This window comes from Lissotriton vulgaris, chromosome 1_1 (genome assembly GCF_964263255.1).
Source record: "Lissotriton vulgaris chromosome 1_1, aLisVul1.2, whole genome shotgun sequence".
Classification (NCBI taxonomy): Eukaryota; Metazoa; Chordata; class Amphibia; order Caudata; family Salamandridae; genus Lissotriton; species Lissotriton vulgaris.
In genome coordinates, this window is record NC_141685.1 from 200,558,869 (window position 1) to 200,571,368 (window position 12,500).

The window sequence follows — 12,500 nt, forward strand, 5'->3', positions numbered from 1 at the left end:
TTGTCTTCTCTGTGAGCAGAGTCTCCTTCCCAGAGCAGGTGCTTTCTCTGAACTCTTGGCTTGTAAGACTGCTGGGAAAGGCCCTCCCTAGCCCCTCAGTCAGATAGATACATTTACCTGCAGAGCTCAGCTTGGGAGAAAGAGATTAGGCAGAGAGCACATAGGGGAAGGCCCACAGAGCACACTTTATTTTACATAAAAGCTCGGGCTTGTGGGAGGACAGGGACATGAGGGTTCTCATGGAAAGAAATCCCAGGAGTATTGATGGCTAGGCCCTGAAACACAACAATCCCGGAATGGCCAGGCACAAGATGCCTCTGCAATAGGCCTGACCCTAGGCTTCCGGAGTTCTTGATCTCCAGAGGCTCCAGTGATCTAAGCCCGACCAGGGCTGTGCCCGACCAGGGCGCGTTGGGATGGCGTTAGGGACGCGTAAAGGGGCGCAGGGCGCAGAACTCTGCCCGTTTCACCCCAGCATTTTGGGGAGGACACAGAATCTGGCAAAGCCAGTGGGAAGGATTTTCCAGGAGGAGAGTTCAGTGACATGATCTGAAACACAATAGTGCTGGTGATCTGGCGGGTGCATTCTGTGAGCCACTTCTGTCAGGAGCAGCCTGCCATCATGCCCTGATAACCACAACTCTAGTACCAAGCCAGTGACCTCAGCAAATGCAAAGACATTATTACTTATAGTCTCCTGCATCTGATTCTTGCCATCATCATGTGAAACGTTGGCGTTATCATGTCTGCTGCGCACACTTTGTTCATATGTGTACAATTTAAGTGTGTGAACCTGACCACTGTCTTGGACAGAGCTCTTGCTGTGAACACACCATGTGAAGCATTGGTGGTTCAGTGGTAAAATTCTCGCCTGCCACGCGGGAGGCCCGGGTTCGATTCCCGGCCAATGCAAGGTTGCTTTCTTTTGACTTTGTTTTCGAAATGATATATATGAACTCAGTGGGGAATAAAATGGTAAGCAGTGACCCCGACGTGATTTGAACACGCAACCTTCTGATCTGGAGTCAGACGCGCTACCGTTGGGCCACGAGGTCCTTACACTTGCAGCCTTCGATGCCAGATGAACAAATGCTGTGGGCCTTTTGACTTATTTTCCTCTGCTTATATGCCTACGGTTGTATTACAGGGCTTGGCCTTTTGTTTTCTATCCTAATTATTGAAATTGACTGCAGGTGCAGTGAGAACGCTGAGGATTGAACTATTCAGGGAAAGGATCGCACGCAGGAAAGAGCAAAGGTACGTATCTGTGTTTCATGCAGACAAAAGGCTACGTCCCTGGGTGGGCTTGAACCACCAACCTTTCGGTTAACAGCCGAACGCGCTAACCGATTGCGCCACAGAGACTATTGACTGTATACATTTCCTGAGACTCAATATATGTCTTGACATGTGTGCGCCTGCCTGGAGCTTGTATTATATAAGGCGTCTTTATGCCATACAGCATTTGTCATTTGCTTAGTGTCTTGTTACTGTTGTAATTTATGATGTTTAGACTACTGTCTAATGGTGTTAGAGCCAGTATTACTACCGGTCACAGTGCATGAGACTCATACATGACTTTTCTCTTTGCCTGCTTAGCGTAGCTCCCTGCTCCTCTGTTTGCGTGCTACCAGCCCGTGAGGCGTGTGTCTTGCCCATCCCATCTTCACTGTGTTATGTTGGACTTGTCTTCTCTGTGAGCAGAGTCTCCTTCCCAGAGCAGGTGCTTTCTCTGAACTCTTGGCTTGTAAGACTGCTGGGAAAGGCCCTCCCTAGCCCCTCAGTCAGATAGATACATTTACCTGCAGAGCTCAGCTTGGGAGAAAGAGATTAGGCAGAGAGCACATAGGGGAAGGCCCACAGAGCACACTTTATTTTACATAAAAGCTCGGGCTTGTGGGAGGACAGGGGCATGAGGGTTCTCATGGAAAGAAATCCCAGGAGTATTGATGGCTAGGCCCTGAAACACAACAATCCCGGAATGGCCAGGCACAAGATGCCTCTGCAATAGGCCTGACCCTAGGCTTCCGGAGTTCTTGATCTCCAGAGGCTCCAGTGATCTAAGCCCGACCAGGGCTGTGCCCGACCAGGGCGCGTTGGGATGGCGTTAGGGACGCGTAAAGGGGCGCAGGGCGCAGAACTCTGCCCGTTTCACCCCAGCATTTTGGGGAGGACACAGAATCTGGCAAAGCCAGTGGGAAGGATTTTCCAGGAGGAGAGTTCAGTGACATGATCTGAAACACAATAGTGCTGGTGATCTGGCGGGTGCATTCTGTGAGCCACTTCTGTCAGGAGCAGCCTGCCATCATGCCCTGATAACCACAACTCTAGTACCAAGCCAGTGACCTCAGCAAATGCAAAGACATTATTACTTATAGTCTCCTGCATCTGATTCTTGCCATCATCATGTGAAACGTTGGCGTTATCATGTCTGCTGCGCACACTTTGTTCATATGTGTACAATTTAAGTGTGTGAACCTGACCACTGTCTTGGACAGAGCTCTTGCTGTGAACACACCATGTGAAGCATTGGTGGTTCAGTGGTAGAATTCTCGCCTGCCACGCGGGAGGCCCGGGTTCGATTCCCGGCCAATGCAAGGTTGCTTTCTTTTGACTTTGTTTTCGAAATGATATATATGAACTCAGTGGGGAATAAAATGGTAAGCAGTGACCCCGACGTGATTTGAACACGCAACCTTCTGATCTGGAGTCAGACGCGCTACCGTTGCGCCACGAGGTCCTTACACTTGCAGCCTTCGATGCCAGATGAACAAATGCTGTGGGCCTTTTGACTTATTTTCCTCTGCTTATATGCCTACGGTTGTATTACAGGGCTTGGCCTTTTGTTTTCTATCCTAATTATTGAAATTGACTGCAGGTGCAGTGAGAACGCTGAGGATTGAACTATTCAGGGAAAGGATCGCACGCAGGAAAGAGCAAAGGTACGTATCTGTGTTTCATGCAGACAAAAGGCTACGTCCCTGGGTGGGCTTGAACCACCAACCTTTCGGTTAACAGCCGAACGCGCTAACCGATTGCGCCACAGAGACTATTGACTGTATACATTTCCTGAGACTCAATATATGTCTTGACATGTGTGCGCCTGCCTGGAGCTTGTAGTATATAAGGCGTCTTTATGCCATACAGCATTTGTCATTTGCTTAGTGTCTTGTTACTGTTGTAATTTATGATGTGTAGACTACTGTCTAATGGTGTTAGAGCCAGTATTACTACCGGTCACAGTGCATGAGACTCATACATGACTTTTCTCTTTGCCTGCTTAGCGTAGCTCCCTGCTCCTCTGTTTGCGTGCTACCAGCCCGTGAGGCGTGTGTCTTGCCCATCCCATCTTCACTGTGTTATGTTGGACTTGTCTTCTCTGTGAGCAGAGTCTCCTTCCCAGAGCAGGTGCTTTCTCTGAACTCTTGGCTTGTAAGACTGCTGGGAAAGGCCCTCCCTAGCCCCTCAGTCAGATAGATACATTTACCTGCAGAGCTCAGCTTGGGAGAAAGAGATTAGGCAGAGAGCACATAGGGGAAGGCCCACAGAGCACACTTTATTTTACATAAAAGCTCGGGCTTGTGGGAGGACAGGGGCATGAGGGTTCTCATGGAAAGAAATCCCAGGAGTATTGATGGCTAGGCCCTGAAACACAACAATCCCGGAATGGCCAGGCACAAGATGTCTCTGCAATAGGCCTGACCCTAGGCTTCCGGAGTTCTTGATCTCCAGAGGCTCCAGTGATCTAAGCCCGACCAGGGCTGTGCCCGACCAGGGCGCGTTGGGATGGCGTTAGGGACGCGTAAAGGGGCGCAGGGCGCAGAACTCTGCCCGTTTCACCCCAGCATTTTGGGGAGGACACAGAATCTGGCAAAGCCAGTGGGAAGGATTTTCCAGGAGGAGAGTTCAGTGACATGATCTGAAACACAATAGTGCTGGTGATCTGGCGGGTGCATTCTGTGAGCCACTTCTGTCAGGAGCAGCCTGCCATCATGCCCTGATAACCACAACTCTAGTACCAAGCCAGTGACCTCAGCAAATGCAAAGACATTATTACTTATAGTCTCCTGCATCTGATTCTTGCCATCATCATGTGAAACGTTGGCGTTATCATGTCTGCTGCGCACACTTTGTTCATATGTGTACAATTTAAGTGTGTGAACCTGACCACTGTCTTGGACAGAGCTCTTGCTGTGAACACACCATGTGAAGCATTGGTGGTTCAGTGGTAGAATTCTCGCCTGCCACGCGGGAGGCCCGGGTTCGATTCCCGGCCAATGCAAGGTTGCTTTCTTTTGACTTTGTTTTCGAAATGATATATATGAACTCAGTGGGGAATAAAATGGTAAGCAGTGACCCCGACGTGATTTGAACACGCAACCTTCTGATCTGGAGTCAGACGCGCTACCGTTGCGCCACGAGGTCCTTACACTTGCAGCCTTCGATGCCAGATGAACAAATGCTGTGGGCCTTTTGACTTATTTTCCTCTGCTTATATGCCTACGGTTGTATTACAGGGCTTGGCCTTTTGTTTTCTATCCTAATTATTGAAATTGACTGCAGGTGCAGTGAGAACGCTGAGGATTGAACTATTCAGGGAAAGGATCGCACGCAGGAAAGAGCAAATCTGTGTTTCATGCAGACAAAAGGCAACGTCCCTGGGTGGGCTTGAACCACCAACCTTTCGGTTAACAGCCGAACGCGCTAACCGATTGCGCCACAGAGACTATTGACTGTATACATTTCCTGAGACTCAATATATGTCTTGACATGTGTGCGCCTGCTTGGGGCTTGTATTATATAAGGCGTCTTTATGCCATACAGCATTTGTCATTTGCTTAGTGTCTTGTTACTGTTGTAATTTATGATGTGTAGACTACTGTCTAATGGTGTTAGAACCAGTATTACTACCGGTCACAGTGCATGAGACTCATACATGACTTTTCTCTTTGCCTGCTTAGCGTAGCTCCCTGCTCCTCTGTTTGCGTGCTACCAGCCCGTGAGGCGTGTGTCTTGCCCATCCCATCTTCACTGTGTTATGTTGGACTTGTCTTCTCTGTGAGCAGAGTCTCCTTCCCAGAGCAGGTGCTTTCTCTGAACTCTTGGCTTGTAAGACTGCTGGGAAAGGCCCTCCCTAGCCCCTCAGTCAGATAGATACATTTACCTGCAGAGCTCAGCTTGGGAGAAAGAGATTAGGCAGAGAGCACATAGGGGAAGGCCCACAGAGCACACTTTATTTTACATAAAAGCTCGGGCTTGTGGGAGGACAGGGACATGAGGGTTCTCCTGGAAAGAAATCCCAGGAGTATTGATGGCTAGGCCCTGAAACACAACAATCCCGGAATGGCCAGGCACAAGATGCCTCTGCAATAGGCCTGACCCTAGGCTTCCGGAGTTCTTGATCTCCAGAGGCTCCAGTGATCTAAGCCCGACCAGGGCGCGTTGGGATGGCATTAGGGACGCGTAAAGGGGCGCAGGGCGCAGAACTCTGCCCGTTTCACCCCAGCATTTTGGGGAGGACACAGAATCTGGCAAAGCCAGTGGGAAGGATTTTCCAGGAGGAGAGTTCAGTGACATGATCTGAAACACAATAGTGCTGGTGATCTGGCGGGTGCATTCTGTGAGCCACTTCTGTCAGGAGCAGCCTGCCATCATGCCCTGATAACCACAACTCTAGTACCAAGCCAGTGACCTCAGCAAATGCAAAGACATTATTACTTATAGTCTCCTGCATCTGATTCTTGCCATCATCATGTGAAACGTTGGCGTTATCATGTCTGCTGTGCACACTTTGTTCATATGTGTACAATTTAAGTGTGTGAACCTGACCACTGTCTTGGACAGAGCTCTTGCTGTGAACACACCATGTGAAGCATTGGTGGTTCAGTGGTAGAATTCTCGCCTGCCACGCGGGAGGCCCGGGTTCGATTCCCGGCCAATGCAAGGTTGCTTTCTTTTGACTTTGTTTTCGAAATGATATATATGAACTCAGTGGGGAATAAAATGGTAAGCAGTGACCCCGACGTGATTTGAACACGCAACCTTCTGATCTGGAGTCAGACGCGCTACCGTTGCGCCACGAGGTCCTTACACTTGCAGCCTTCGATGCCAGATGAACAAATGCTGTGGGCCTTTTGACTTATTTTCCTCTGCTTATATGCCTACGGTTTTATTACAGGGCTTGGCCTTTTGTTTTCTATCCTAATTATTGAAATTGACTGCAGGTGCAGTGAGAACGCTGAGGATTGAACTATTCAGGGAAAGGATCGCACGCAGGAAAGAGCAAAGGTACGTATCTGTGTTTCATGCAGACAAAAGGCTACGTCCCTGGGTGGGCTTGAACCACCAACCTTTCGGTTAACAGCCGAACGCGCTAACCGATTGCGCCTCAGAGACTATTGACTGTATACATTTCCTGAGACTCAATATATGTCTTGACATGTGTGCGCCTGCCTGGAGCTTGTATTATATAAGGCGTCTTTATGCCATACAGCATTTGTCATTTGCTTAGTGTCTTGTTACTGTTGTAATTTATGATGTGTAGACTACTGTCTAATGGTGTTAGAGCCAGTATTACTACCGGTCACAGTGCATGAGACTCATACATGACTTTTATCTTTGCCTGCTTAGCGTAGCTCCCTGCTCCTCTGTTTGCGTGCTACCAGCCCGTGAGGCGTGTGTCTTGCCCATCCCATCTTCACTGTGTTATGTTGGACTTGTCTTCTCTGTGAGCAGAGTCTCCTTCCCAGAGCAGGTGCTTTCTCTGAACTCTTGGCTTGTAAGACTGCTGGGAAAGGCCCTCCCTAGCCCCTCTGTCAGATAGATACATTTACCTGCAGAGCTCAGCTTGGGAGAAAGAGATTAGGCAGAGAGCACATAGGGGAAGGCCCACAGAGCACACTTTATTTTACATAAAAGCTCGGGCTTGTGGGAGGACAGGGACATGAGGGTTCTCCTGGAAAGAAATCCCAGGAGTATTGATGGCTAGGCCCTGAAACACAACAATCCCGGAATGGCCAGGCACAAGATGCCTCTGCAATAGGCCTGACCCTAGGCTTCCGGAGTTCTTGATCTCCAGAGGCTCCAGTGATCTAAGCCCGACCAGGGCGCATTGGGATGGCATTAGGGACGCGTAAAGGGGCGCAGGGCGCAGAACTCTGCCCGTTTCACCCCAGCATTTTGGGGAGGACACAGAATCTGGCAAAGCCAGTGGGAAGGATTTTCCAGGAGGAGAGTTCAGTGACATGATCTGAAACACAATAGTGCTGGTGATCTGGCGGGTGCATTCTGTGAGCCACTTCTGTCAGGAGCAGCCTGCCATCATGCCCTGATAACCACAACTCTAGTACCAAGCCAGTGACCTCAGCAAATGCAAAGACATTATTACTTATAGTCTCCTGCATCTGATTCTTGCCATCATCATGTGAAACGTTGGCGTTATCATGTCTGCTGCGCACACTTTGTTCATATGTGTACAATTTAAGTGTGTGAACCTGACCACTGTCTTGGACAGAGCTCTTGCTGTGAACACACCATGTGAAGCATTGGTGGTTCAGTGGTAGAATTCTCGCCTGCCACGCGGGAGGCCCGGGTTCGATTCCCGGCCAATGCAAGGTTGCTTTCTTTTGACTTTGTTTTCGAAATGATATATATGAACTCAGTGGGGAATAAAATGGTAAGCAGTGACCCCGACGTGATTTGAACACGCAACCTTCTGATCTGGAGTCAGACGCGCTACCGTTGCGCCACAAGGTCCTTACACTTGCAGCCTTCGATGCCAGATGAACAAATGCTGTGGGCCTTTTGACTTATTTTCCTCTGCTTATATGCCTACGGTTGTATTACAGGGCTTGGCCTTTTGTTTTCTATCCTAATTATTGAAATTGACTGCAGGTGCAGTGAGAACGCTGAGGATTGAACTATTCAGGGAAAGGATCGCACGCAGGAAAGAGCAAAGGTACGTATCTGTGTTTCATGCAGACAAAAGGCTACGTCCCTGGGTGGGCTTGAACCACCAACCTTTCGGTTAACAGCCGAACGCGCTAACCGATTGTGCCACAGAGACTATTGACTGTATACATTTCCTGAGACTCAATATATGTCTTGACATGTGTGTGCCTGCCTGGAGCTTGTATTATATAAGGCGTCTTTATGCCATACAGCATTTGTCATTTGCTTAGTGTCTTGTTACTGTTGTAATTTATGATGTGTAGACTACTGTCTAATGGTGTTAGAGCCAGTATTACTACCGGTCACAGTGCATGAGACTCATACATGACTTTTCTCTTTGCCTGCTTAGCGTAGCTCCCTGCTCCTCTGTTTGCGTGCTACCAGCCCGTGAGGCGTGTGTCTTGCCCATCCCATCTTCACTGTGTTATGTTGGACTTGTCTTCTCTGTGAGCAGAGTCTCCTTCCCAGAGCAGGTGCTTTCTCTGAACTCTTGGCTTGTAAGACTGCTGGGAAAGGCCCTCCCTAGCCCCTCAGTCAGATAGATACATTTACCTGCAGAGCTCAGCTTGGGAGAAAGAGATTAGGCAGAGAGCACATAGGGGAAGGCCCACAGAGCACACTTTATTTTACATAAAAGCTCGGGCTTGTGGGAGGACAGGGACATGAGGGTTCTCATGGAAAGAAATCCCAGGAGTATTGATGGCTAGGCCCTGAAACACAACAATCCCGGAATGGCCAGGCACAAGATGCCTCTGCAATAGGCCTGACCCTAGGCTTCCGGAGTTCTTGATCTCCAGAGGCTCCAGTGATCTAAGCCCGACCAGGGCTGTGCCCGACCAGGGCGCGTTGGGATGGCGTTAGGGACGCGTAAAGGGGCGCAGGGCGCAGAACTCTGCCCGTTTCACCCCAGCATTTTGGGGAGGACACAGAATCTGGCAAAGCCAGTGGGAAGGATTTTCCAGGAGGAGAGTTCAGTGACATGATCTGAAACACAATAGTGCTGGTGATCTGGCGGGTGCATTCTGTGAGCCACTTCTGTCAGGAGCAGCCTGCCATCATGCCCTGATAACCACAACTCTAGTACCAAGCCAGTGACCTCAGCAAATGCAAAGACATTATTACTTATAGTCTCCTGCATCTGATTCTTGCCATCATCATGTGAAACGTTGGCGTTATCATGTCTGCTGCGCACACTTTGTTCATATGTGTACAATTTAAGTGTGTGAACCTGACCACTGTCTTGGACAGAGCTCTTGCTGTGAACACACCATGTGAAGCATTGGTGGTTCAGTGGTAGAATTCTCGCCTGCCACGCGGGAGGCCCGGGTTCTATTCCCGGCCAATGCAAGGTTGCTTTCTTTTGACTTTGTTTTCGAAATGATATATATGAACTCAGTGGGGAATAAAATGGTAAGCAGTGGCCCCGACGTGATTTGAACACGCAACCTTCTGATCTGGAGTCAGACGCGCTACCGTTGCGCCACGAGGTCCTTACACTTGCAGCCTTCGATGCCAGATGAACAAATGCTGTGGGCCTTTTGACTTATTTTCCTCTGCTTATATGCCTACGGTTGTATTACAGGGCTTGGCCTTTTGTTTTCTATCCTAATTATTGAAATTGACTGCAGGTGCAGTGAGAACGCTGAGGATTGAACTATTCAGGGAAAGGATCGCACGCAGGAAAGAGCAAAGGTACGTATCTGTGTTTCATGCAGACAAAAGGCTACGTCCCTGGGTGGGCTTGAACCACCAACCTTTCGGTTAACAGCCGAACGCGCTAACCGATTGCGCCACAGAGACTATTGACTGTATACATTTCCTGAGACTCAATATATGTCTTGACATGTGTGCGCCTGCCTGGAGCTTGTATTATATAAGGCGTCTTTATGCCATACAGCATTTGTCATTTGCTTAGTGTCTTGTTACTGTTGTAATTTATGATGTGTAGACTACTGTCTAATGGTGTTAGAGCCAGTATTACTACCGGTCACAGTGCATGAGACTCATACATGACTTTTCTCTTTGCCTGCTTAGCGTAGCTCCCTGCTCCTCTGTTTGCGTGCTACCAGCCCGTGAGGCGTGTGTCTTGCCCATCCCATCTTCACTGTGTTATGTTGGACTTGTCTTCTCTGTGAGCAGAGTCTCCTTCCCAGAGCAGGTGCTTTCTCTGAACTCTTGGCTTGTAAGACTGCTGGGAAAGGCCCTCCCTAGCCCCTCAGTCAGATAGATACATTTACCTGCAGAGCTCAGCTTGGGAGAAAGAGATTAGGCAGAGAGCACATAGGGGAAGGCCCACAGAGCACACTTTATTTTACATAAAAGCTCGGGCTTGTGGGAGGACAGGGACATGAGGGTTCTCCTGGAAAGAAATCCCAGGAGTATTGATGGCTAGGCCCTGAAACACAACAATCCCGGAATGGCCAGGCACAAGATGCCTCTGCAATAGGCCTGACCCTAGGCTTCCGGAGTTCTTGATCTCCAGAGGCTCCAGTGATCTAAGCCCGACCAGGGCTGTGCCCGACCAGGGCGCGTTGGGATGGCGTTAGGGACGCGTAAAGGGGCGCAGGGCGCAGAACTCTGCCCGTTTCACCCCAGCATTTTGGGGAGGACACAGAATCTGGCAAAGCCAGTGGGAAGGATTTTCCAGGAGGAGAGTTCAGTGACATGATCTGAAACACAATAGTGCTGGTGATCTGGCGGGTGCATTCTGTGAGCCACTTCTGTCAGGAGCAGCCTGCCATCATGCCCTGATAACCACAACTCTAGTACCAAGCCAGTGACCTCAGCAAATGCAAAGACATTATTACTTATAGTCTCCTGCATCTGATTCTTGCCATCATCATGTGAAACGTTGGCGTTATCATGTCTGCTGCGCACACTTTGTTCATATGTGTACAATTTAAGTGTGTGAACCTGACCACTGTCTTGGACAGAGCTCTTGCTGTGAACACACCATGTGAAGCATTGGTGGTTCAGTGGTAGAATTCTCGCCTGCCATGCGGGAGGCCCGGGTTTGATTCCCGGCCAATGCAAGGTTGCTTTCTTTTGACTTTGTTTTCGAAATGATATATATGAACTCAGTGGGGAATAAAATGGTAAGCAGTGACCCCGACGTGATTTGAACACGCAACCTTCTGATCTGGAGTCAGACGCGCTACCGTTGCGCCACGAGGTCCTTACACTTGCAGCCTTTGATGCCAGATGAACAAATGCTGTGGGCCTTTTGACTTATTTTCCTCTGCTTATATGCCTACGGTTGTATTACAGGGCTTGGCCTTTTGTTTTCTATCCTAATTATTGAAATTGACTGCAGGTGCAGTGAGAACGCTGAGGATTGAACTATTCAGGGAAAGGATCGCACGCAGGAAAGAGCAAAGGTACGTATCTGTGTTTCATGCAGACAAAAGGCTACGTCCCTGGGTGGGCTTGAACCACCAACCTTTCGGTTAACAGCCGAACGCGCTAACCAATTGTGCCACAGAGACTATTGACTGTATACATTTCTTGAGACTCAATATATGTCTTGACATGTGTGCGCCTGCCTGGAGCTTGTATTATATAAGGCGTCTTTATGCCATACAGCATTTGTCATTTGCTTAGTGTCTTGTTACTGTTGTAATTTATGATGTGTAGACTACTGTCTAATGGTGTTAGAGCCAGTATTACTACCGGTCACAGTGCATGAGACTCATACATGACTTTTCTCTTTGCCTGCTTAGCGTAGCTCCCTGCTCCTCTGTTTGCGTGCTACCAGCCCGTGAGGCGTGTGTCTTGCCCATCCCATCTTCACTGTGTTATGTTGGACTTGTCTTCTCTGTGAGCAGAGTCTCCTTCCCAGAGCAGGTGCTTTCTCTGAACTCTTGGCTTGTAAGACTGCTGGGAAAGGCCCTCCCTAGCCCCTCAGTCAGATAGATACATTTACCTGCAGAGCTCAGCTTGGGAGAAAGAGATTAGGCAGAGAGCACATAGGGGAAGGCCCACAGAGCACACTTTATTTTACATAAAAGCTCGGGCTTGTGGGAGGACAGGGACATGAGGGTTCTCATGGAAAGAAATCCCAGGAGTATTGATGGCTAGGCCCTGAAACACAACAATCCCGGAATGGCCAGGCACAAGATGCCTCTGCAATAGGCCTGACCCTAGGCTTCCGGAGTTCTTGATCTCCAGAGGCTCCAGTGATCTAAGCCCGACCAGGGCGCGTTGGGATGGCATTAGGGACGCGTAAAGGGGCGCAGGGCGCAGAGCTCTGCCCGTTTCACCCCAGCATTTTGGGGAGGACACAGAATCTGGCAAAGCCAGTGGGAAGGATTTTCCAGGAGGAGAGTTCAGTGACATGATCTGAAACACAATAGTGCTGGTGATCTGGCGGGTGCATTCTGTGAGCCACTTCTGTCAGGAGCAGCCTGCCATCATGCCCTGATAACCACAACTCTAGTACCAAGCCAGTGACCTCAGCAAATGCAAAGACATTATTACTTATAGTCTCCTGCATCTGATTCTTGCCATCATCATGTGAAACGTTGGCGTTATCATGTCTGCTGCGCACACTT

At 49.2% G+C, this 12,500-nt stretch overlaps 21 non-coding genes across 21 annotated transcripts; 7 read left to right on the forward strand and 14 right to left on the reverse strand.

The window, feature by feature from the left end:
• Nucleotides 1–841: 841 nt before the first annotated feature.
• Nucleotides 842–912, forward strand: TRNAG-GCC (transfer RNA glycine (anticodon GCC)). Its single transcript has one exon. It is a non-coding gene; the product is annotated as a tRNA-Gly (tRNA).
• Nucleotides 913–983: 71 nt separating this feature from the next.
• On the reverse strand, nt 984–1,055 carry TRNAW-CCA (transfer RNA tryptophan (anticodon CCA)). The gene has a single exon. It is a non-coding gene; the product is annotated as a tRNA-Trp (tRNA).
• A 236-nt stretch (nt 1,056–1,291) lies between these two features.
• On the reverse strand, nt 1,292–1,365 carry TRNAN-GUU (transfer RNA asparagine (anticodon GUU)). Its single transcript has one exon. It is a non-coding gene; the product is annotated as a tRNA-Asn (tRNA).
• A 1,161-nt stretch (nt 1,366–2,526) lies between these two features.
• Nucleotides 2,527–2,597, forward strand: TRNAG-GCC (transfer RNA glycine (anticodon GCC)). The gene has a single exon. It is a non-coding gene; the product is annotated as a tRNA-Gly (tRNA).
• A 71-nt stretch (nt 2,598–2,668) lies between these two features.
• On the reverse strand, nt 2,669–2,740 carry TRNAW-CCA (transfer RNA tryptophan (anticodon CCA)). The gene has a single exon. It is a non-coding gene; the product is annotated as a tRNA-Trp (tRNA).
• A 236-nt stretch (nt 2,741–2,976) lies between these two features.
• On the reverse strand, nt 2,977–3,050 carry TRNAN-GUU (transfer RNA asparagine (anticodon GUU)). Its single transcript has one exon. It is a non-coding gene; the product is annotated as a tRNA-Asn (tRNA).
• A 1,161-nt stretch (nt 3,051–4,211) lies between these two features.
• On the forward strand, nt 4,212–4,282 carry TRNAG-GCC (transfer RNA glycine (anticodon GCC)). The gene has a single exon. It is a non-coding gene; the product is annotated as a tRNA-Gly (tRNA).
• A 71-nt stretch (nt 4,283–4,353) lies between these two features.
• On the reverse strand, nt 4,354–4,425 carry TRNAW-CCA (transfer RNA tryptophan (anticodon CCA)). Its single transcript has one exon. It is a non-coding gene; the product is annotated as a tRNA-Trp (tRNA).
• A 228-nt stretch (nt 4,426–4,653) lies between these two features.
• Nucleotides 4,654–4,727, reverse strand: TRNAN-GUU (transfer RNA asparagine (anticodon GUU)). Its single transcript has one exon. It is a non-coding gene; the product is annotated as a tRNA-Asn (tRNA).
• Nucleotides 4,728–5,872: 1,145 nt separating this feature from the next.
• On the forward strand, nt 5,873–5,943 carry TRNAG-GCC (transfer RNA glycine (anticodon GCC)). Its single transcript has one exon. It is a non-coding gene; the product is annotated as a tRNA-Gly (tRNA).
• A 71-nt stretch (nt 5,944–6,014) lies between these two features.
• TRNAW-CCA (transfer RNA tryptophan (anticodon CCA)) lies at nt 6,015–6,086 on the reverse strand. The gene has a single exon. It is a non-coding gene; the product is annotated as a tRNA-Trp (tRNA).
• Nucleotides 6,087–6,322: 236 nt separating this feature from the next.
• TRNAN-GUU (transfer RNA asparagine (anticodon GUU)) lies at nt 6,323–6,396 on the reverse strand. Its single transcript has one exon. It is a non-coding gene; the product is annotated as a tRNA-Asn (tRNA).
• Nucleotides 6,397–7,541: 1,145 nt separating this feature from the next.
• TRNAG-GCC (transfer RNA glycine (anticodon GCC)) lies at nt 7,542–7,612 on the forward strand. Its single transcript has one exon. It is a non-coding gene; the product is annotated as a tRNA-Gly (tRNA).
• Nucleotides 7,613–7,683: 71 nt separating this feature from the next.
• Nucleotides 7,684–7,755, reverse strand: TRNAW-CCA (transfer RNA tryptophan (anticodon CCA)). The gene has a single exon. It is a non-coding gene; the product is annotated as a tRNA-Trp (tRNA).
• A 236-nt stretch (nt 7,756–7,991) lies between these two features.
• TRNAN-GUU (transfer RNA asparagine (anticodon GUU)) lies at nt 7,992–8,065 on the reverse strand. The gene has a single exon. It is a non-coding gene; the product is annotated as a tRNA-Asn (tRNA).
• Nucleotides 8,066–9,226: 1,161 nt separating this feature from the next.
• TRNAG-GCC (transfer RNA glycine (anticodon GCC)) lies at nt 9,227–9,297 on the forward strand. The gene has a single exon. It is a non-coding gene; the product is annotated as a tRNA-Gly (tRNA).
• A 71-nt stretch (nt 9,298–9,368) lies between these two features.
• On the reverse strand, nt 9,369–9,441 carry TRNAW-CCA (transfer RNA tryptophan (anticodon CCA)). Its single transcript has one exon. It is a non-coding gene; the product is annotated as a tRNA-Trp (tRNA).
• Nucleotides 9,442–9,676: 235 nt separating this feature from the next.
• Nucleotides 9,677–9,750, reverse strand: TRNAN-GUU (transfer RNA asparagine (anticodon GUU)). The gene has a single exon. It is a non-coding gene; the product is annotated as a tRNA-Asn (tRNA).
• A 1,161-nt stretch (nt 9,751–10,911) lies between these two features.
• Nucleotides 10,912–10,982, forward strand: TRNAG-GCC (transfer RNA glycine (anticodon GCC)). The gene has a single exon. It is a non-coding gene; the product is annotated as a tRNA-Gly (tRNA).
• A 71-nt stretch (nt 10,983–11,053) lies between these two features.
• TRNAW-CCA (transfer RNA tryptophan (anticodon CCA)) lies at nt 11,054–11,125 on the reverse strand. The gene has a single exon. It is a non-coding gene; the product is annotated as a tRNA-Trp (tRNA).
• Nucleotides 11,126–11,361: 236 nt separating this feature from the next.
• TRNAN-GUU (transfer RNA asparagine (anticodon GUU)) lies at nt 11,362–11,435 on the reverse strand. The gene has a single exon. It is a non-coding gene; the product is annotated as a tRNA-Asn (tRNA).
• Between the last annotated feature and the right edge of the window lie 1,065 nt (nt 11,436–12,500).